At 45.9% G+C, this 21,528-nt stretch overlaps 1 long non-coding RNA gene across 1 annotated transcript; it reads left to right on the top strand.

Moving 5' to 3' along the window:
- The first annotated feature begins 12,835 nt into the window (after nt 1–12,835).
- On the top strand, nt 12,836–20,875 carry LOC143928234 (uncharacterized). The gene is made up of 2 exons (XR_013262382.1): nt 12,836–12,962; nt 19,213–20,875. It is a non-coding gene; the product is annotated as an uncharacterized LOC143928234 (long non-coding RNA).
- Nucleotides 20,876–21,528: the final 653 nt, after the last annotated feature.

Raw genomic sequence — 21,528 nt, 5'->3', positions numbered from 1 at the left:
TTGATCAGAAATTGTAATTACGCGCCCCTTGTCAGGAGCGTGTATAGAGATCGAAATGCTAAGAGGGTTCCCCTTGCGGCTAGTTGCAGCGTGCTCCTGAAGTTGGGAAAAGGAAGCGCGGTGCCCGAAGAAGCACGGGTGGCCGGGTGCTTCCTTGTAGTTTGATGAGCTTGGCTGCTGCGGGATTGATGGAGCAGGCGGAGCTGAACTTGCTGTGTTCAGATGAACAGAAAAACCAGGAGCCAGGGCAGAAATCATGCTCAGATAGATCAGTCCAAAGAATACACAGGGGCGAGCCAAGGTCAAACACAGGGTGCAGATACAAGCCGAAGGTCAAGCCGGGAGATCAGGGAGCAGAAACAAAGTCCAGGAAAAGGCCAAGGGTCAGACTAGGAGATCAGGAAGCAAGGTCAAAGACGGGTCACAACAGGTATCTCAGATCAGGAAACAAGGTACACAAGGCAGCTGAGGAGATCATTCAGCAAGGTCCTGTAGTTGCAGGCTGCCTTAACCACTTGACAACTGGGCACTTAAACCCACCTTGTGACCAGACCAATTTTCAGCTTTCAGTGCTCTCACACTTTGAATGACAATTACTCAGTCATGCAACACTGTACCCAAAAGAGCTTTCTTTTGGTGGTATTTGACCACCTCTGAGTTTTTATTTATTTTTTGCGCTATGAATCAAAAAAGACCGAAAAAAGTTATAAATTCTTCTTCATACATTTTGGCCACAATTTATACTGCTACATATATTTGGTAAAAAATAACCCAAATTAGTGGATATTATTTGGTCTCTATGAAAGTTATAGAGTCTACAAGCTGTGGTGCAAATTATAAAAAAATTATCACACCTGATACTGGTGGTCTATCTCATTTCTTGAGACCCCCCAAATGACCCTTTTTGGAAAGTAGACATTCAAAGGTATTTAGTAAGAGGCATGGTGAGGTTTTTAATGTTGTGATTTTTTTCCCCAAATTCTTTGCAAAATTAAGATATTTTTTTTCCCACAAACTTGTCATTGTAATAGATTATTTCTCTCTCGTGGCATGAATATACCACAAATCATACCCCAAAATACATCCTGCTACTCCTCCTGAGTATGGCGGTACCACATGTGTCAGACTTTTCCACAGCCTGGCCACATAGAGAGGCCCAACATGCAGGGAGGGCCATCACGTGTTCTAGGAGCATAAATGACATATCTAACTTGTTGACTACCTATTACACTTTTGAAGGCCCTGGAGCACCAGGACAATGACACGTTACACTGATGACAGATGGCACTGATACGTAGCACAGATGACACGTAACACTGATGTGGCATTGATGACAGATGACACGAATACGTGGCACTGATGACACGACACTGATGACAGATGGCACTAATATGTGGCACTGATGACACATGGCGCTGATGACACTTGGTACTAATACGTGGCACTGATGACAGATGCACTAATATGTGGCACTTATGACAGATGGCACCAACACGTGGCACTGATGACACGTGACACTGATGATAGATGGCACTGATACGTGACATTAATGATACGTGGCACTGGTGGCACGTGACACTGACAGATGGCACTGACAGATGGCACTGATGACAGATGGCACTAATATGTGGCACTGATGACAGATGGCTCTATGTGGCACTGATGACAGATGGCACTATGTGGCACTGATGACACGTGGCACTGACACGTGGCACTGACATATGGCACTTATACGTGGCACTGGGGACTGATGGCACTGGGGACAGGTGGCACTGATGACAGATGGCCCTGATATGTGCACAGATGACACGTGACACTAATGTGGCACTGATGACAGATGACACGATTACGTGGCACTGATGACACATGACACTGATGACAGATGGCACTAATATGTTGCACTGATAACACGTGGCACTGATGACACGACACTGATGACACATGGCACTAATATGTGGCACTGATGACACGTGGCACTGATGACACTTGGTAATAATATGTGGCACTGATGACAGATGCACTAATACGTGGCACTGATGACAGATGGCACCAACACGTGGCACTGATGACACGTGACACTGATGACAGATGGCACTGATACGTGACACTGATGACACTTGATACTGATAACAGATGGCACGTGACACTGACAGATGGCACTGACAGATGGCACTGATGGCAGATGTGACTAATATGTGGCACCGATGACAAGTACCACTGATGTGGCACTGATGACAGATGGCACTATGTGGCACTGATGACACGTGGCACTGACACGTGACACTGACAGATGGCATTTATACGTGGCACTGGGGACTGATGGCACAGGGGACAGGGGGCACTGACACTAGATGGCAGTGGGGACAGATGGCACTGGCACTGACAGTGGGGACAGATGGCACTGGCACTGAGGAAAGATGGCACTGGCATTGACAGTGGGGACAGATGGCACTGTCACTGACAGTGGGGACATGTGGGCACTTCATTTTGCGTTTTTTTGTGTTTTCTATTCACGCTTCAGCGTTCATCTCTCCCTCCTCACACAGTGACAGCATGTGAGGAGGGAGAGCCGGCGATGAGAGATGATCTCATACGTTTACATATGAGATCATCTCTCATTGGACACGCCGATCATGCTGCAAACGGCTGCTGTGATTGGCCATTTACAGCGACCTGTGACTGCCTGTGTCCAAGGGACACGGCCGGCACAGAACTTCCCCAATGCGAGCTCGCGGGAGCGTGCATTGCGGAAGTAAACAGGAGGACGTCCAGGGATGGCCTCCCAGCAATTGGCGTCCGCGCAGCAGACAGGTGTGCATCAATGCGCGCTGGTGCGAACCGGTGGGCGCCAATGCGCGCTGATGCGCACCAGTATGCACTGTGAGTGCTGATGCACGGCGCACGCTCGTGCAAGTCTTGGAGCTCTCTGTGGGCATCCATGAGTGTTCAGGGCGGCATTGCCAGTACTGTGACTGCCATGTTCCTGACACCCCTATTAAACAGGAGCAGAAAAATTGGGCCTTAGGCAGTGGTGGTGGTGCCCTGAACCAAAAATATTCTTAGAAGCTATCATCATGAAGATTTAGGAGGAGTAGGATAGTCACTCAGCATAGTAGAAAGTCACTCAGCATAGGCAGTCTTCAAGGGATCCCACATCCATAGAAAGTTCAATCAGTTACATCAGCATCAGGTGCTTGGTAGCTGGTGATCCAAGACTGATTCATTTTCATGAATGTAAGCCGATCAACAGAGTCTGTGGACAGGCACACTTTGTAATCAGTTACAAAGCCTCCAGCAGCACTGAATGTGCACTCCAAAAGAACGCTGGATGCAGGACAGGCCTGTAGCTCAATTGCATATTGAGTAAGCTCTGGCCAGTGGTCCATCCTCAAGACCCAGTAACCCAGTGGATGTTCTATTGTAAAGGTCTCAAAGTCTGATCTTACCCCTAGATATTCCTGAACTATGTAATTCGGATGCTGGCGATGGTTGCTGGAACCAATCAGACCTTGGCGTTGAGGTCTGAAGAATTGCCTGAATGCATCGGTCAGCCGGCCACCTTCTCCACAACTCTTTCTTTTATTGAACGAAGCCTGAGCAACACGTTGTCCAGCATCAGGAAATTGTAACCTCCCAGGCTCTGGAAATGCATTGCACAAACCTTTCTGCAAGGCCTCCCGAAGATGTTTCCTCCTCTGCTTCCTCTGCGAAGGCTGGATAAGTTCTGCAACCTTACCCTTGTAACGTGGATCAAGAAGGGTTGCCAGTCAGTATTGATCCCTCTCCTTGATACCACGAATCCTAGGGTCCTTTTGCAGGCTTTGCAGGATCAGGGAGGCCATGCAGCATAAGTTTGCAGAAGCATTCGATCCTGAGTCCTCTGGGTAACTAAGGATCACATGATCCGCAACCACCTCCTCCCAGCCATGTACAACTCTATGGGTTTCTGGGGACTGAAAACGATCCCTTGAAGACTGCTGCTGATGCTGAGTGTTATCCTTCACCTCCATGCTGACACAATCCTCCTCCTCCTCTTCTTCTTCCTGTGTGATCGACGGCAATACTATCTGGATAAAGGGGGCCTTGAGAGGTAAGGAAGTCCTCCTCTTCCTCCTGCTGTTCTGCCTCAAGTGCCCTGTCCATTATTCCACAAAGCGTGTGCTCCAAAAGGAAGACAAGAGGGACAGTATCACTGATGCATGCACTGTCACTGCTCCCCATCCTCGTGGCCTCCTCAAATGATGACAGGACAGTACATGCATCCTTGATCAGTAGCTACTGGCGTTGTGAAAAAAACCAAGCTCTCCTGATCCTGTCCTGGTGCCATACTCACACAGGTACTCATTGATGGCCCTCTGCTGCATGTGCAGCCGCTGCAGCATTGCCAACATTGAGTTCCACCTGGGGGGCATGTCACAAATGAGGCGGTTCTTGGGCAGGTTGCATTCCCTTTTGAAGTTCAGCCAGCTGAGCACTGGCATTATATGACTGGCGAAAATGACCACAGACTTTCCTGGCCTGCCTCAGGAGATCCTTTAAGCCCAGGTACCTGCTCAGGAACTGCTATACCACCAAATTCAGGATGTGAGCCAAACAGGGAACATGGGTCAAGTGTCCCTGTCATAGGGTGGAGAGGAGGTTGGTGCCATTGTCGCATACAACCATTCCTGGCTGAAGCTGGTATGGCATCAAGCACCTTTGAGCCTGCCCCTGCAGAGCTGACAGAATCTCTGCCCCAGTGTGGCTTCTGTCCTCTAAGCAGACCAACTCAAGCACCGCATGGCATCTTTTTGCCTTAGTGCTTGCGTAGCCCCTTGAATGCCGACGGAGCACCACTGGTTCAGAGAAAAAATCTGCAGAGAAAGAGGCCATAGAGGAAGAAGAGGAGGGGGTGGAGGAGAGAGCTGTGGCAGAATCACCACTAGCATTTTGGAGGTGGAACAAGCTCCAACAATACTGAACCTTGTCCTGCATCCTTCCCAGCTGCCAGCAGAGTAACCCAGTGCACCTTGAAAGAAAGGTAATGTCCCTGTCCATGTTTGCTGGACCATGAGTCAGCAGTAATATGCACCTTACTGCTGACCGGCCTGTCCAACGAGGCCAAGACATTGCCTTCCACATGCTGGTAGAGAGTCGGAATGGGAAAAGAAATGGCATTTGGGAACCTGCCACTGAGGTATCACACATTCCACAAATTCACGAAAGGGGCAGGGTCTACCAGTTGAAAAGGCAGCAGTTGCAGTGCTAGCAATTTGGCCAACCTAGCATTCAGACGCTGAGCATGTGGATGGCTGGGGCCGAACTTCTTTCAACGGTTTAACAACTAGGGTAGGGAAATTTGCCTGCTAAAATCGGATGTTGGTGTACCGCTAGCAGATTGGCCGCAAGTACTTGGGACACCTATTTCTATACCTTCATTCCTCTCGGTGCAGGTTTCTGAGAGGACTGGAGGTATAGTTGGGTTGGAGATCCCAGCTGTTGAGGAGTAAGGAGAGTTCCACCTTGTTCTTTGATGTGGGTCTTTTAAGTGCTGTTGCCAACGGACTGCATGGGAGGTTGTCATATGTCTGGTCAAGCATGCGGTGCGATCTGCTGCACACATGTCAAATAAGGACAGCACCAAAGAACTTTTCAAAATATGCAGAGTGTCAGCACCTGCTTAGGTCTGTGGTGTGATGCAATAGGGTCGCTGCCCTTAAGCTGCCCCCTGGAGGGCATACTGCCTCATTGGAGATGTGCCTCCTCCTCTCTTCTATCAGGCACCCAAGTAGAATCAGTGACTTCATCATCCCATCCATCCTCGTCACTGGAGCAAACTTGGCAGTATGCTGCAGCTGGAGGAACATGACTGCTAGTGTCTTGTCCTTCTTGGGCACTCCCTCTCTCTAGGCTCATGTTACTCCCTTCCTCAACCTGGGTATCATCATCGGAGCCTTCAAATTTCTCCTGCAGCATGTGCCCGACACTGTGGTCAAATAGTTTGGGAGACTCCTTCGTGCATGATGGTGGGGCTAGTGAAGGAGTGACTGTTTACATTGAGCCAATGGAATAGGCCACTTTGGCAGCTGCATTGGCAGGCAAACTATTCTGAGCCTGGGTGACAGAGGATGAGGATGAGGACGGCTTTGTTATCCATTCCACCAACTCTTCTGCAGGTTGTGGCTCATTAACACAACCAGCTGCAGAAAAAAAGGAAAAGCGTGCCCCGCGGCCATGTGCTGAGGATGCACGACCAGCACTGTTGACTGTAGCCACAGAGCCTGCTTGCCCTTTTTTAATGACCTGTGAGCATCTGTCTCTCCTTGGTGGCCTTCCGGACATGCTGTAAAATTTGTTTAGCAAAACCACACTACACTGTATTGTGTACTGTGTACACCACCAGAAAAGTAGTAGCAACTGCACTAGGGGTGCACAGTATTGTGTACACCACCAGAAGTGTAATAGCAACTATGGGTGCACTGTATTATGTACTGTGTACACCACCAGAAAAGTAGTAGCAACTGCACTATGGGTGCACGGTACTGTGTACACCGCCTGAAAGTATATTAGAAAACGTGCACCAGGAATGGCCTGCAGTCAGATATAGGCTTGGCTACACTGGATCTGTGTGTGTGTGTGTGTGTGTGTGTGTGTGTGTGTGTGTGTATATATTTATTTATATTAAATGCACTGCAGCTAACTGAATAACCTGCCTGTCTGAAGTATATTAGAAAAAGTACACACACACACATATATATATATATATATATATATATAGCTATAAGAATGACTGTGTGTGTGTGTATATATATTAAATACACTGCAGCTAACTGAATAACCTGCCTGCCTGCTCAATATAAATTACACTCTCTCTTTGTCCAAGCCAACAACACGCTACACAGGGCCACCATTTAGCCAGCCTTATATAGTGTGGGGCGTGGACTTAGACTTAGCTGAGGGCGCTGGGATTGGCCAAAGCATGCAGGTCATGGTGCATGCTTTGGCCAGTCATCATACAGCAATGCACTGCGACCTCACAGTGCATTATGAGGCATTATGCGGTGCTCAAATTTGCAGTGAATGCCCCATAATGTTAATTTTTTGACGAACAGGCGAACACATGTTTGACCAGAGCATAAGCTCATCCCTAGTGATGACAATCTGCAGCTACTTTGTACTTGCAAGCTGCCAGATGTAAGTTCTTGGAAATGTGTGCCCAGATAGAATTGAAAGAACTTTGCGGCTATGCAGTCACAAGCACCACAGAAAAGATGGGAATGGGAAATTGTAAGGATAATGACCATGCACCATGAAAATGGGAGCTAACACAGAGATGACCAAGGGGTTGCTGCCAGAGGAAGGCAGCAGTAAGACAAGAGCATGGTACAAGGAGTGCAAGAATGGAAAAATATAATTTAGGTTCTTGGTCTGGAGCAGATATCATTAACCAAGAAGTTGAGGAGGCTGGCAGAGAGAACACAGGAGAAGGGATGGAGGCTGTTAGCAAAGGTAAGTGAAAAAGAGTAGAAGCCGGCATTGATGGAATCATTGTGGAGGCTGGTAGAGAAGGTAGGGGAGTTGGGGCCTTGATTAGTACAATGGGCATGACAGGCTGAAGTTGGTACTGAAGCTACTAATGTGGAAACCATGGCTGGCTCCAAAGCAGTTAAAAGAAATAAGGGTGCTGGGGTCTCAGCAGACACGGTACACAAAGCTGGGACCTCAGATGGCACAGAGGGTACAGATGTTGGGCTTCCACCAATCCAGATGGTAGCAGAGTTGGAGCTTTGAGCTGTACAGTATGTAAAGGGGCTGATGGTTTAGGCAGCAACGGTAGGTAGGGAAGCAGCTTTTTCTTTACAAAAAATGTCTTGGAAAGCCTTATAATGTCGAGTGAACATTGGAGAGGTTATGACCTCAGCCACGGGCACAAAAAGAGGTAGGAGCACCTTAGTCATGGCATTGCGACCCCCCCCCCATGACAACACATGACCAGAGTTCCAAACTAGGTAGGGCAAATATTTTGGCAACCTTGAAAGTCCAAGTATGATAGGACAAGAACATACAAAATCAGACTTAGGGGGCACACCCTAAAATGTATTACATTAAAGATAGTGCAGCTATAAGACCATGTAAACAGAAAATCATATTACAGCGCACACATACAAAAATTACATTTAAATACTGCAAGGCTATTAAAATACCTGAACATATTCAGCAAATAAGTGAGGCACGGAGTGGAAAGGACTGAAAGGGATTATAACAGAGTGTCGGGCATGACAGTATGGAAAATGAGTCATTCAGGGGTTAATAGGGGTGGAAAATAGTGTGTGAGAAGAGGAGGGGTTAGGGAACTTTGTTGGAGGGGGAGCGGCTTTATTTAAGGTGGGGGAGGAGCCAAGGAAGCAGTTGGAGAAGGAAGGCACAGGAGCAGGCAGTTTTCCCACCCACCCTCCCTTTGTTTTTTTGTTTTTCAGGTGTATGTGCAGGTCAGTTTTTGTTGTTTTCGTGTTTTCTTTTTTCTTTCAGGTGGATGTCAGTCGGCATAAGAGCAATGACATGGTGTAATGGTGTTGCGGTGTTGCTTGTTGGTCTCTGACGGTGGCGGTAAAATGTACGTGATGGAAAAGGGGTGGGGGGGCTCATCTCGGTATGTGCCCCTCCGGTGTATTCCAGGAAGGGGGCTGGAATTCGGTAATGGTGGCACTGCGGGAGGTGGGTGTTTCTGGGCGGTGACAGCTGGAAGCCTAATAGGTGGCAAAATGGTCCGGCAGTGTGTGGTGATATAATTACATGGTAAAAGGTGGGTCACCATCAGAGACCAAGGGTTAAAATGTTATGTTGTTTTCATGTTATAAATTTTATATTGGAGTTATTTGGTGAAATTGTTTTAATAAAGGCTTTTATGGCCAGTTATACTCCATAAGCAACGTATGGTCTCGGTTATTTTAGAAAGAGGGTTTAAGGGGATGGGAGTATAAGGACATAACAGTATAATTGAAGGGGTCATTTGGCCTACAGGGGTCAAGCAAAAAATATGGGGATTTGGTCACACTAAATGGCCATATAGTGCTTAAGCCCACTACTGTATCAAAGTACCCCATTATCACTGGGTCCTACACTATTCATAGAATGAAAGGTCACACTTTTCAACCATGGGACAAATACACTCTTCTATATGGGAGAAATAAAAGGACTCCTCCTTTAACATAGGTGGACACTAATACATGTGGACATTAATTTTTGTATGTGTGCGCTGTAATCTGATTTTCTGTTTATATGGTCTTATACAGGGCTTTTTTTCACAGAGAATATGTGTAGGACCCCCCCCCCCCCCTTCTGAGTCACTTCTTGTTTCCACCTCCTACCCACTTCTGAGCACTGTTCCTTGGTTTCACCCCCATCCACCTCCCAGTACTGCCCCTTTTAGAGAATACAGAGCCAAGAATCATTTTGTGGTGCTAAGAAATTTGAATGGAATTTGTTAATGATAGCAAGAAAAGTAATAAAATAGATCCACCACAGCCAGCAGCAAAAGACCCCCCCAGCAACAATAGATTTGATCAGAACCAATAGACCCCCCAGCAACAATGGTCCCCCACAACAAAATATCACCCCAGCAGCAACAACAGACACCACCAACATCAATAGACTCTCCAGCAGGCAGTAACAATAGACCCCTCTTTGTCAATAGTAGATCTCTTCCAGCAATAATTGACCCCCAGCAAAAATAGATCCCCACCAGCAACAATAGACCTCCCCAGCAACAATAGACCGCCACTCAAAAATAGATCTGCTCCAGCAACAATAGATCGCCCAGCAGCCAGCATTAATAGAACCTTCAGCCCATCCCAGCACCCCTTGCCATTACACACAGTGCTGGAGGTGCCGGAATTGCGTTTACCCGCTGAAAAAAAGCCCTGGTCTTATATCTGCACCAGCTTTATTGTAATACATTTTAGGGTGTGCCCCCCCCCAAGTCTGATTTTTATGTATATTGTATGGGTCCTGACCAGATCCCTTGGGCTGGAGCACCCCACCCCCCGCCATTACCTCTTATTAGTGTCCACCTGTGTTATAGTTCTCCCATATAGAGGAATGTATTTCTCCCATGGTTGAGAAAAATAATCTTTCATTCTATGAATAGTGTAAGACCCACTGATAATGGGGTACTTTGACACAGTAGTGGGCTTAAGCACTATATGGCTATATATTGTGACCAAATCCCCATATGTTTTACTTATTTGCTGAATATGTTCAGGTGTTTTTAATAGTCTTGCAATATTTTAGTATGTGTTCGCTGTAATCTGATTTTCTGATAGGACAAGAAGAATTAGGAAGGACATTTTGACCACAGATACGGTGATTGGCATTGCCAAGTGAAACAAAGGAATGCCCAATTCAGCAGCCAGGGCCTGCTCTGTAAAGTTCCGCACTTCCCCAGAGTCCACATGTGCAGATACTGGATATGAATTCAGGGCCCAATGAATGGAGACAGGTATGGCAAATCGAGGGGAAGGGTTGGAAGCAAGCAAAGTAGATCCGAGAGTTTCCCGGGCAGACAGGACAGGGCTTTGATATGCAACCGTCAGCCCTGCAGAGGTGGGTTGTTGAGTCCCTTTCTGGGAAACAGGTGCCAAATGACCCATTGGAGGGGGGACAATGTAAACAAGCCCTTTTCAGATCTCGGTCCTGGAAGCAGACATTGATTTGGATGCTAAGGGCGATCAAGTCATCCAGGGTGGAGAGTATGGTTCTGCCAGCTAGTTCTCCCTTAATACGATCCACTAAACTCTGCAAAAAAGTTACAGTAAGGGCCTCATGATTTCATGCAGGTTCCAAGGCCAAGGTGCAAAACTGAACTGCATATTGACCAACAGTAATGCTTTTTTGATGAAACCGAAGAAGTGCTCCAGCAGCGGTTGTGGTCTTGCCTGGCACATTGAAGGTCTTACAAAAAGCTTGCTGGAAGGCGGTAAGACTTGAAATCGCAGGATCTTGATGCTCCCACAGTGGGGAAGCCCAAGTGAGAGCATCACTGGAAAGGAGTGATATCATGTACACCACCTTGGAATGATCAGTAGGGAAATAGTGGGCTGGTAGCTTGAAAGTAATTGAGCACTGATTGATGAAGCCCCAACAAGCTCTTGGATTACCAGAAAATCAAAGCAGAGGCAGCTGGGGTTTTGAAGGACTGTCTGACACAGGAGACAAAATGGGAGCCAGAGCAGCAGGAACCGGAGCAGGGGTAGGAACGGAGGGAGAGGAAGTGAACAAAACCTGCAGTTGGTCCAAATGGGAGAAAAGTTCCTGCAGACATTGTATGATTTGCTCTTGACAGGCCTGCTGAATGTGAACTATGCCAAACAATGCCAAACATTGAAGTTGTTCCAGAAGAGGCCATGGTGTCTCCGAGGAACTAATCAACAGCAAACTGTTGATGTCTGTGATTGTGAACAGTTGTGAATCACCAGCTTGGGGTTCCCCAGGGTGCAAAGTCTAAGCTCCAACCTGCTTCTTCACCAGGAGCCCCCTGATGGTGAAGATCGACTTGCACTAAGCTGGAACCAAGTTGTTGCCCCCAGATACGTCCAGCTGGGGATAGAGAAACCACTTGTTTGTGCAGAGTACAAATGGCAGCAGACAGAAGGAAATCCAGGAAACAAGCAGAAGTCAAGGCAAGTGGGAGGCAAGCAGGGACGGCAGACAAAGCTGGGTTGGTACACAGCAAGTCAGACACAGAATACACATAATAGTAGTCAAACAGGAGCCCAGAGAGCGGGGAAGTTTCTCAGGCAAACTGGGCTTCACTAAACATGTCTTATATAGGGACACAAACCGGGAGGCAGGCTAGGAAGTGATGGAAGAGGAAGGAAATAAACACCCACAGAATAGCAGGAGATGCCCATAGGTGGGCACAGAAGCCAAACAACATGTGAAAGAAATCAAGTCTAGGGTAAGCACTGCAGCAAGTTGGTAAGAATTACACAGGCAGGTAAATTGCAGATTAAATTGTGATATACAGTATGGGGGTGTGCAAAGTACAGCAAACCATGGTTATGACTTAAAAAGAACTGTCAGGTCTGACTACAGTAAGCTGAGGTCCAACTGGCTGCTTAAAGTAAATCCAAAGCTAAAATGTTTTATTCAAAGGAAATTGAAAACTTGATTTGCCAAACCAAAGATACACCCTCTAAATTTTGGGCCACTTGGGCTTGCTGGCACCACTTTAGATCCTCTGATGAATGTACTCAACTACTGAATGGGGTCCCTACGCCTTAGAGAAGGGAGGTAGTATCTACTTTTTGATAGGACCATACTACTTCTATTCTGTTCCCCCCTCTAACATCCATGATTTACTTGGGTTCTTTATTGCCGTCTATTTTCTTTTGTACATGACGCATTTATTTAAGGTGAATCCCTCATGGGTTAGGATCTTACCCACCTGTTTACACCTAGATAAGAGTTGATATGTATAAGGGGATACCTATTGAAATACTAAGTCAAGTACCAATATGCTTAGGCTTGCATTTCAATAGGTATCAGAATTGCGTACGTAACATACTATGTACAAAATAACGTGACTAGATGACAGATATCTGCATGTCTCTCCAGAACATCTGTCTGTAGTTTCGTTTCTATACATTGCTGAGAGACACAAAAGCTAGATAAGGACTGGTTACGCAAGAATATGGTCAGTCAGTAGATGCTAAAAGGGCAAAATAACTGTCAGGAGATAACCTTTAACTTACATTTCAGGAAAGAACTAATGTCATGAGTTAAATTGTTGATGTATGTGTAAATGACCCTATTGGCCCTTCACAGGGCAGGGCTTTTGTGTAATACCACATAAAAGAGTATGTGTATTTGGTTATCCGCCGGCGATTGGGACCTCCATTGAGCCACTCCAGCCTAGGCTATCCAGGGGAATCTAGAAGACGAACACCTTACAGTTTTGGTACCAGAAAGTGGGGTTTGCACAGGTAAGTCATATTTACACCTTTACCTCTTTTTATGGTAATTGGCGTTTATGCTTGACCTGTCCAAACAACCATTATAAGAAATTTAATTGTGTATATATATATATATATATAAACTGTGCCTTCGCAACGGACTAGGCTGGTCCCTTGGAGGGTGAAAAGGGTTCGCAGGTACTGAGGAGTCTGACTAGGTTGGTCCGACTATAAACTAAGAGAGATATTCATGATTATATTCTAACACGGGAGGTATCATATACGCCCGTGACATAAGGATTGGCTAAATGGACGCCCACTTGAGAACTTTTAAAGTGCACTATAAATAATGAAATGCATCATGATGTGATTACTTGATAATGTACATGTAATGTTTTAAAGCTGAAATCTTAAACCATAAAAATATGTCTGTTTCTCTTTAGGTGCAAGCGTAAGTATATAGAGTATTAACGTTGTATAAGATATAATTATATAGAGTGGATATCTGTTTGAATAAACCCAAATGTTGTTAAATGAATACAGAGTATTAAGAACCAGATTGTAGTGAGGTAGCACCCGCCTGTTCACACTGCACGCTAGGTTTATTATTTTTTTCTTAGCATTTATGAAAGGTAGATTCTTTTGACCACTAGACCTACAGGCTTCTCTTGCAGACTTGGTGTAAGAGGGGTATATCCCGCCACCAGGAAAGATTTACCCTTCATCGTATATTAAGGGTAAATCTTCATAGTTTTATATAAGTCCATCTGCCCCAAAAAAGATCAGGGATCCTACTCCCAGACCAGAGACCGGATTGTTGGACAAACCGGGTGTTATCACCTGTGTCCTGCCACTAGACACACACTGCCCAGACTACTAGATGGGGAATTCTGCAGCAACCCAAGCCATGGCCACCCCATCACCCTATGAATTTGTCAGTAATATGATCCCTGGCCCCCAGGTAGAACCATTTTGGACACAAGTCCGAGAAAGGTGTCAGCAATTGGGGATACATGACCCAGGGCCATATGGTCCTTGTACTGAGGAAGACTGGCAGGAAGTAAGTAAAATATGCCAAATCCACAAAAATTCGTACCCTCCAGGGAAGTGGGAAAATATTCAATATATGAAAGATTGTTACCATGCATGGGATAAATGTCTATGCAAATATAAAAAGAAGCATATTAATAAAACTACGAAGCTTACTCCAAATATAGGACCCAGTGCTATGGCTGAAGCCACTGCACCCCCTTCACCTCCCCCTCCCCCGCCTCAATGTCCACCCCCACCTTATGTTATGGTAAAAAACGAGGATGGGACGCCAGGTTCATACCTTCAACTATATCCTTCACTGGATTCTGTAGTCCTAGCCGCCATAGCACACACCACAGCAACACCACAACAAGTGGCCCAATGGGAACAAGTAAGTAGGGGAAGAGAGGAAGAGGGGAGACAGGAAGAAGTTACAGGACAAGAAGAAGTGGGTAGTCCCGAAAAGCAGGAATTAGAGGCAAAGATAAAAGAGTTTGAAGAGAGGAAAAAGGAGGAAGAAGAGAGAATAGGGAAAAGGAGAACTGAGTTAGAAACACTTATGGAAGACCTAAAACAAAAAGAAATAGCCCTCAATGAGGCAGAAAAGGTACAAGTGGATAGGAAAATAATGTTAGAAATATATCAGAAAGACTTGGAAGAAAGGGAGAAGGAATTCCAGGAGGGAAAAGAGAGAGAGGAACATGGGATGGAGGACTTAAAAAAGGAACTAGAAAAGTTAAGAAGGCAATTAGGGAAGAAGGAGGAAATGTTAAAAGAAGCGCAGGATAGGATTATATCACTGCCCCCCACCACTACAAGAAGCCATACAAAAGAGACACCTATTCCCAAAACTGAGGAGTCAGGTCCAATTAGTAAAACAGGGACATTATCCATAGAAGAGGAAACTGAGAAAGAAGTAGTAGGGGCTTCATTCAAAGCACCTTTGATGACCATAGGGGACACCGAAGTGCATATACCATTACCTTTGGGTACACTCTCCAAAATAAAAGAACTATGTCCCAATCCCAAGAAGTATCCACGAGATGCAGGTACCTTTCTGGCAAAATATAGTGCAGGCACAGGGCTTGACAAAGATGACATAAAAGGTATTCTTAGCATTGTAGACCCAGACAGCCCAGAAGAAGCCCCTGTAGACGACCTATGGGCAACCCATATCCAGATCAATAAGGATTGGATATCCTTTTGGAAAGGCATGGGAGGTCATTGGTCCAAATTATACAAAGGATCATCTGCACTCCAAGAACTGATCCTAGCCAAGCAGGGACCTAAAGAGAAATTCTATGATTACTGTACCAGAGTATACTCCCTATGGAAAGCTGTAGATGGGGCCACACCACAATTATTTACTACTACCATCATGTCGGGGGGCGATCCCAAAGTGACGCACTTGCTCAAATTCACAAACCCCAAATGGGCGGAGCAAGTACCAGATGAATTCATGAAGGACGCTAGGTCCAGAGAGACTTCAGGAGTCTTTGAACAAAAAGGGGGAATTTTCCCCTCCTTGACACAAACACAAACCCTAGTCACACCTGAAACCTCATCCTCACCACCGCACCTCATGACCATGCAGCCCTACCCACCTGACCAAGGATGTTTTAATTGTGGGGACATTGGAAATCACAGTGCCCATATAGACAGAGAGCGAGCTATCCGAGGGGCAGGGGAAGGGGGTACAACGCTGCTAATCGCCCCCCTCACACTACAAGGTACCCCCAATATCCGCCACCTCCCCAAACACCATCTCAAAACCATGCGCTTGCACAGCCACCCTACACCCCAACCTCTAACAGACCTCCCCCTCGAATCCCCATGCAGTGGCCGTCTACCCGACAAACACACCCCCAATAGGGATGCCTAGAGTATGTCCCTTCCCTCAGTCTGGTGTGCCACAACCTATCATGGAAGAGTCTACCACAAGTTATATTACGCGTAGACAACCACATAGTGTGTTTCCTGCTTGATTCAGGTGCCACTTTTAGCTCATTAAATGATGAGAGGTATGACACACCACTGTGTACTGAGGGACACTCTATTGGAATAAATGGGACATCGGTCACTCATTCCGTCACCCCGCCTTTACCAGTCTCTACCCCGGATGGACTAGAGCTATGTATGCAGAGTTTCGCTGTCCTGACTTCCTGTCCAGTGTCCCTAATGGGCAGAGATTTACTATCCCAGTTGAACATTACCATTAAGTTTGACAAAGACGGCTCCCTCACTGCGAGTTCCCCTCTTTGTGACTTACACAGCCCAAAAAGACATGCACACAGGAGTTTCTTTCTAATGATACCTTCCTCCCTTGACCATCACACAATTTGGGCAGAAAACAAAGGTAGTGTGGGCTTTATTAATTGCACACCATATGCACCCCAAATGCGATCAGATGCGGGGATACAATATCAAAAACAGTATCCCCTACCCCCAGAGAAAGTCAAAGGCATCTCCCCTCAAATTAATGATTACATATCAAAAGGTATCCTGAAACCAATCATCAGTCCCTGGAACACGCCCATTTACCCCGTAAAAAAGGCCAGTGGGGAGTGGAGACTTGTACAAGACCTAAGGGCAGTTAACAAACAAGTGATTCCACTTCCACCCCTAGTCTCAGACATCACTTTTATCTTCTCATGTATACCGGCACATTCTCTATGCTACACAGTGATTGATTTAGCAAATGCCTTCTTTAGCATTCCCATTGCGGAAGAGGCCCAGCCTATGTTTGCCTTCTCCTGGACGGAGGGCCAGTTGACGGGTCAGTTAACCTGGACACGCCTGCCTCAGGGGTATGTTGATAGTCCTGCTGCCTTCTCTATGGTACTCAATGAGACTGTCAAATCTTGGACGCCTGAGCGAGGGTCGGTGCTAATACAGTATGTGGACGACTTGCTCTTGTGCAGTCGCACTGCTGAAGATTGTGCGGTCGATTCCACATCTCTGTTGAACCATATAGCCCACATCGGGCATTTAGCATCCAGAAAGAAGATACAGTGGTGTATGCCACAAGTGGAATACTTGGGGTGCATACTAAAAAGGGGGACAAGGATGGTCTCCCCCAAACGCGCCGCAGCCTTACAAGCTCTGAGCCCCCCAAAAGACAAGGCAGCCCTGCTCTCATTCTTGGGCGCTGTGGTATATTGCCGCCAGTGGATCCCCGACTGTTCTCATTATGATGGCATACTAAGAGAGGCCACCGCCTCAACAGCCCCTAGGCAGGTTGATTGGACAGAGGAACGGCTTAAGGCCTTCCAGGCCCTATTGAACAGTTTGTCATGTGCACCCGCCCTGGGGTTGGTAGACTATGGTAAAGCTTTTCAACTATACTGTGTAGTCTCGGGGACCTCTTTTGCCGCGGTTTTGACACAACAGCATGGAACAGGCTACCGCCCTGTCTCCTACCTATCTAAAAAACTCCCCCTTCAGGTTCAAGGCATGCCATCATGCCTTCAGAATTTAGCCGCCTGTGCTATGGCCGTACAAGATGCCAACAAGATGGTCTTGGGACACCCGATGACGCTTTACACCACACATTCTGTCACCCACCTCATACAAAACATGAACACCCAACACATGACCTCACAAAGACTCAGTGGATATGAGATTTCCCTCATGAACACAGACAATCTGTCTCTCAAATATGTTCCCGCCAACAACCCTGCCGTCCGTCTGTTGCGCTCCATGTTACACCTACCACGAGACCCAGACCAGTTTCATGACTGTATAACACAAGTGGAGTCTATCACATCACCAAGACCAGACCTCACCGACGTACCGATTACCAATGCAGACGATGTTTTTGTGGACGGTAGTTGCTCCCGTCCCTCCGATTCCACCTTCCAAACATGATATGCAATAGTCCAGTTGCCAAACAAGGTATTAGAAGCCAAACCACTGCCCCCCTCTTCGGCTCAGGTGGCTGAACTAGAAGCCCTCACCAGGGCCTGCATTTTATTTACAGATAAGAAGGTGAACATTTACACAGACAGTAGATATGCATTTGGGGTGGTGCATGACTTCGGAGTAATATGGGCAAAAAGAGGTTTTAAAACAGCAGATAATAAACCTATTTCCAATGCTACCCAGATTCAGGCACTTCTTCGGGCTATTTTGCTCCCAAAAGAGGTGGCAATAATTAAAGTAAAAGCACATTCTTCAGATAATAGCAGACTTTCCAAGGGAAATGCCTTAGCTGACCGAGAAGCGAAAAAGGCAGCCCAGTCCTCCACCCAGGAGCCCACCCCCACGTCCATGTACTTTAAGGATCATTTCACCTGTCCTAACTTTAAATCTGTAGTGGCACAAATGCAATCATTAGCCACTGAGGAAGATGTCTTGTATTGGGTGAAAGCTGGCTTGACCAAAGACCCAGAGGGTCTGTGGTCAAAAGAGGGGAAGATATTGGGAATACCTGAGGCAAGCAGTATTCTAATTCTCTCCTACCTTCATGGTCCAGGACACATAGGTGCCGTCCCTTTAGCCACTATGTACACCAAATCTTTCTGCACAAACGCCTTGAACAAACAAGTCAAACTCCTGACCACAAGTTGCCTTACCTGTGCTCAAAACAATGTGCAGGGCAAACGGCATGGCCTACATGGTCATCTACCCCCACCAATAGGTCCCCTTACAGATTTACAAGTAGACTTCACACACATGCCAAAACAAAAGGGGAACCTAAAATTCCTGTGCGTTGTCGTAGATAAATTTTCAGGCTGGGTTGAAGCCACTCCCTGTGCAGGTGAGACAGCCAATATAGCAGCAAAATGCTTGCTGAATAACTGGATTTGTAGGTTTGGCATACCAACATCTATTTGGTCAGATAGGGGACCTGCATTCAGCTCCTCCGTTACCCAGGCTGTGGCTAAATTGTTAGGGCTGCAATGGAAACTACACATCCCCTATCACCCTCAAAGCGCAGGGGTAGTGGAAAGAATGAATAGAAATATAAAGGATAAATTGAAAAAGGCCACAGGGGGCACAATGAAGGGATGGCTTGATCACCTCCCTTCTGTGCTATTCCAGATTAGGACGGCACCCCACGCCAGAACGAAACTTTCACCTTTTGAAATTTTGATGGGAGTCCCCGCAAACATAGAATTACCCCCATTAGACCAAGACACTGATATTGACATTTATTCCCAACAGGAAATGTACGTGAAAAACCTGGTAAGTATGCTTCATGAAATGAACGAACAAGTTTCTGTCACCTTCTCTCCTCTCTCCACAGAGCCAACACACCCCTTCATCCCAGGAGATCAAGTGCTAGTCAAGCAACTGGCCCACAAAAAAAGGATCGGACCAATCTACTCTGGACCTTGGAAGGTTGAAAAGGTGTCCAGAACTGCGGTCCTGACTGACCAAGGAAACACCTGGATCCACGCCAGCAGGCTGAAAAAGTGCCCACCGCTTCCCACAACCCCCGACCCCCCACCTATTGAAGGAGGACCCGACCCACCCGAACAGCTACCGGAACTGCAAGAGATTCAGGAAGGCATTGGACAATTAACCCTTGAAACCCTACACGATAGCGAGGAAGAAGGACAAGCATAAGAACTTGTAGAAATGTTTTTACCTTCAGTGTCAGGGAAGGCTGTATGCCTTTGGGGTAGTCTGGTACTACTTGTATTCCTGCCCACATGGTTTATAGCCAACTGTATATATCATCCAAAAGACTTAGGTCTATTAAAAGGGATATGTGGACCACCTAAGATGAATAATACCCCCCGGCCAAAGACATAGTAGAAGTATTATACCCGTTAATGAGTCACCTAAGGGACTGACTGACAAGATGTTACTACTAAAATTCAAATATAGCTATGCTCAAAAATCCGGTTTTGAGAAATGCTGGATCTGCAGCAAGCTACATCCCAGTACAGCTAGAATCCCTCTCATGGCAGTCCCCTTGAATTTTACCCCCCTCCTTAATGGAACACCCCCTATCGTCCTAACGAATGTTACTAGGACCCTTTCAAATAAAACCCTCACTTTCCAAATTATAGGTAGAAGCCACTTCCCAGACTGGTGTTTCCAACTGGGAAACACCACAGATGGAGCCGAGGTTTGCAAACAAGCAAAACTTAACATTTCAATGACGTTATTGCCCAACACAGGGAAGAGGTAAATAAACTACAGAAAGAGGCAAGAAACATAGGAAAAAACTGGGATCCCTTCTCGAGCAGTTTTAGTTTTGGGGGATTAATATCTTGGCTCCGAAATACTGCCATGATAATTGCCACTGTGATCCTCTTCATTCTATTTTTATATGCCTGTTATAAGATAATCAAATGTTTATGTAAAAAGGGAAACACGGCCGCTCCGGAGGATCTGAAACTCACTTCCATTGTTAAAGATCCAACGGTATGGTATAAAAACCAAGAGCACGAGGGTTCGGAGTATGAAGCCTGTGCTATTAAATTAGAAAAGGAATGATCATTATGTAAATCACAGAATGATCAAAGGGAGGATTATAAGGGGATACCTATTGAAATACTAAGTCAAGTACCAATATGCTTAGGCTTGCATTTCAATAGGTATCAGAATTGCGTACGTAACATACTATGTACAAAATAACGTGACTAGATGACAGATATCTGCATGTCTCTCCAGAACATCTGTCTGTAGTTTTGTTTCTATACATTGCTGAGAGACACAAAAGCTAGATAAGGACTGGTTACGCAAGAATATGGTCAGTCAGTAGATGCTAAAAGGGCAAAATAACTGTCAGGAGATAACCTTTAACTTACATTTCAGGAAAGAACTAATGTCATGAGTTAAATTGTTGATGTATGTGTAAATGACCCTATTGGCCCTTCACAGGGCAGGGCTTTTGTGTAATACCACATAAAAGACGGTCCTCTCTCCCATTAAACCTTGTAATCAGTTACCACGTACCCACGAGTATGTGTATTTGGTTATCCGCCGGCGATTGGGACCTCCATTGAGCCACTCCAGCCTAGGCTATCCAGGGGAATCTAGAAGACGAACACCTTACAATATGGACTAAACTCCCGGGGAAGGTACACCAAACCCTACTTTGACGCTGATTAACTACGCCTTTGCAACTTATCGAATTTAACTGTGTATTTTATTCTTACTCACAAGTAACTAAGATGTTTGTTCACCATTGTACTCTATGTTTGGGGCTTAAATGTGGCCCCTTTTCTTTTATCTACCTTTGTTATTTGTGCTTGTTGTAACCTTCAATAAACGACTTTTGGAAATAAAAAAAAAATTAAAAAATAAATAAATAAATAAATAAATGTTTTATTCAAATGTTGGATAGAGAAGGGGAGGGTTGAAACCACTATAATTTTTTTTTCCATCTGTGTCTCATTAGGGAGATTCCCCTTTGCTTTCTATCCTGTACATTCAACAGGAAGTGAGAGGATACCTTTCCAAAGCAAGGGAAATTCCTTCATGGACAATTGGCCAATGTCCCCATTGGAAGATTCCCACTGTATTTTTGTTCCAAGAGAAACAAAACATTTTGGATAAACTTGGTGACACTGGTAATCAGGAGCATTAGTGGGTGAATCTCCCTAAT

This window comes from Lithobates pipiens, unplaced genomic scaffold (assembly GCF_037356315.1).
Source record: "Lithobates pipiens isolate NorthernLeopardFrog02 unplaced genomic scaffold, aLitPip1_a1.2 Scaffold_23, whole genome shotgun sequence".
Taxonomy (NCBI): domain Eukaryota; kingdom Metazoa; phylum Chordata; class Amphibia; order Anura; family Ranidae; genus Lithobates; species Lithobates pipiens.
The sequence above is the reverse complement of the archived record's forward strand: the minus strand, read 5'-3'. Positions and strand labels throughout refer to the sequence as shown.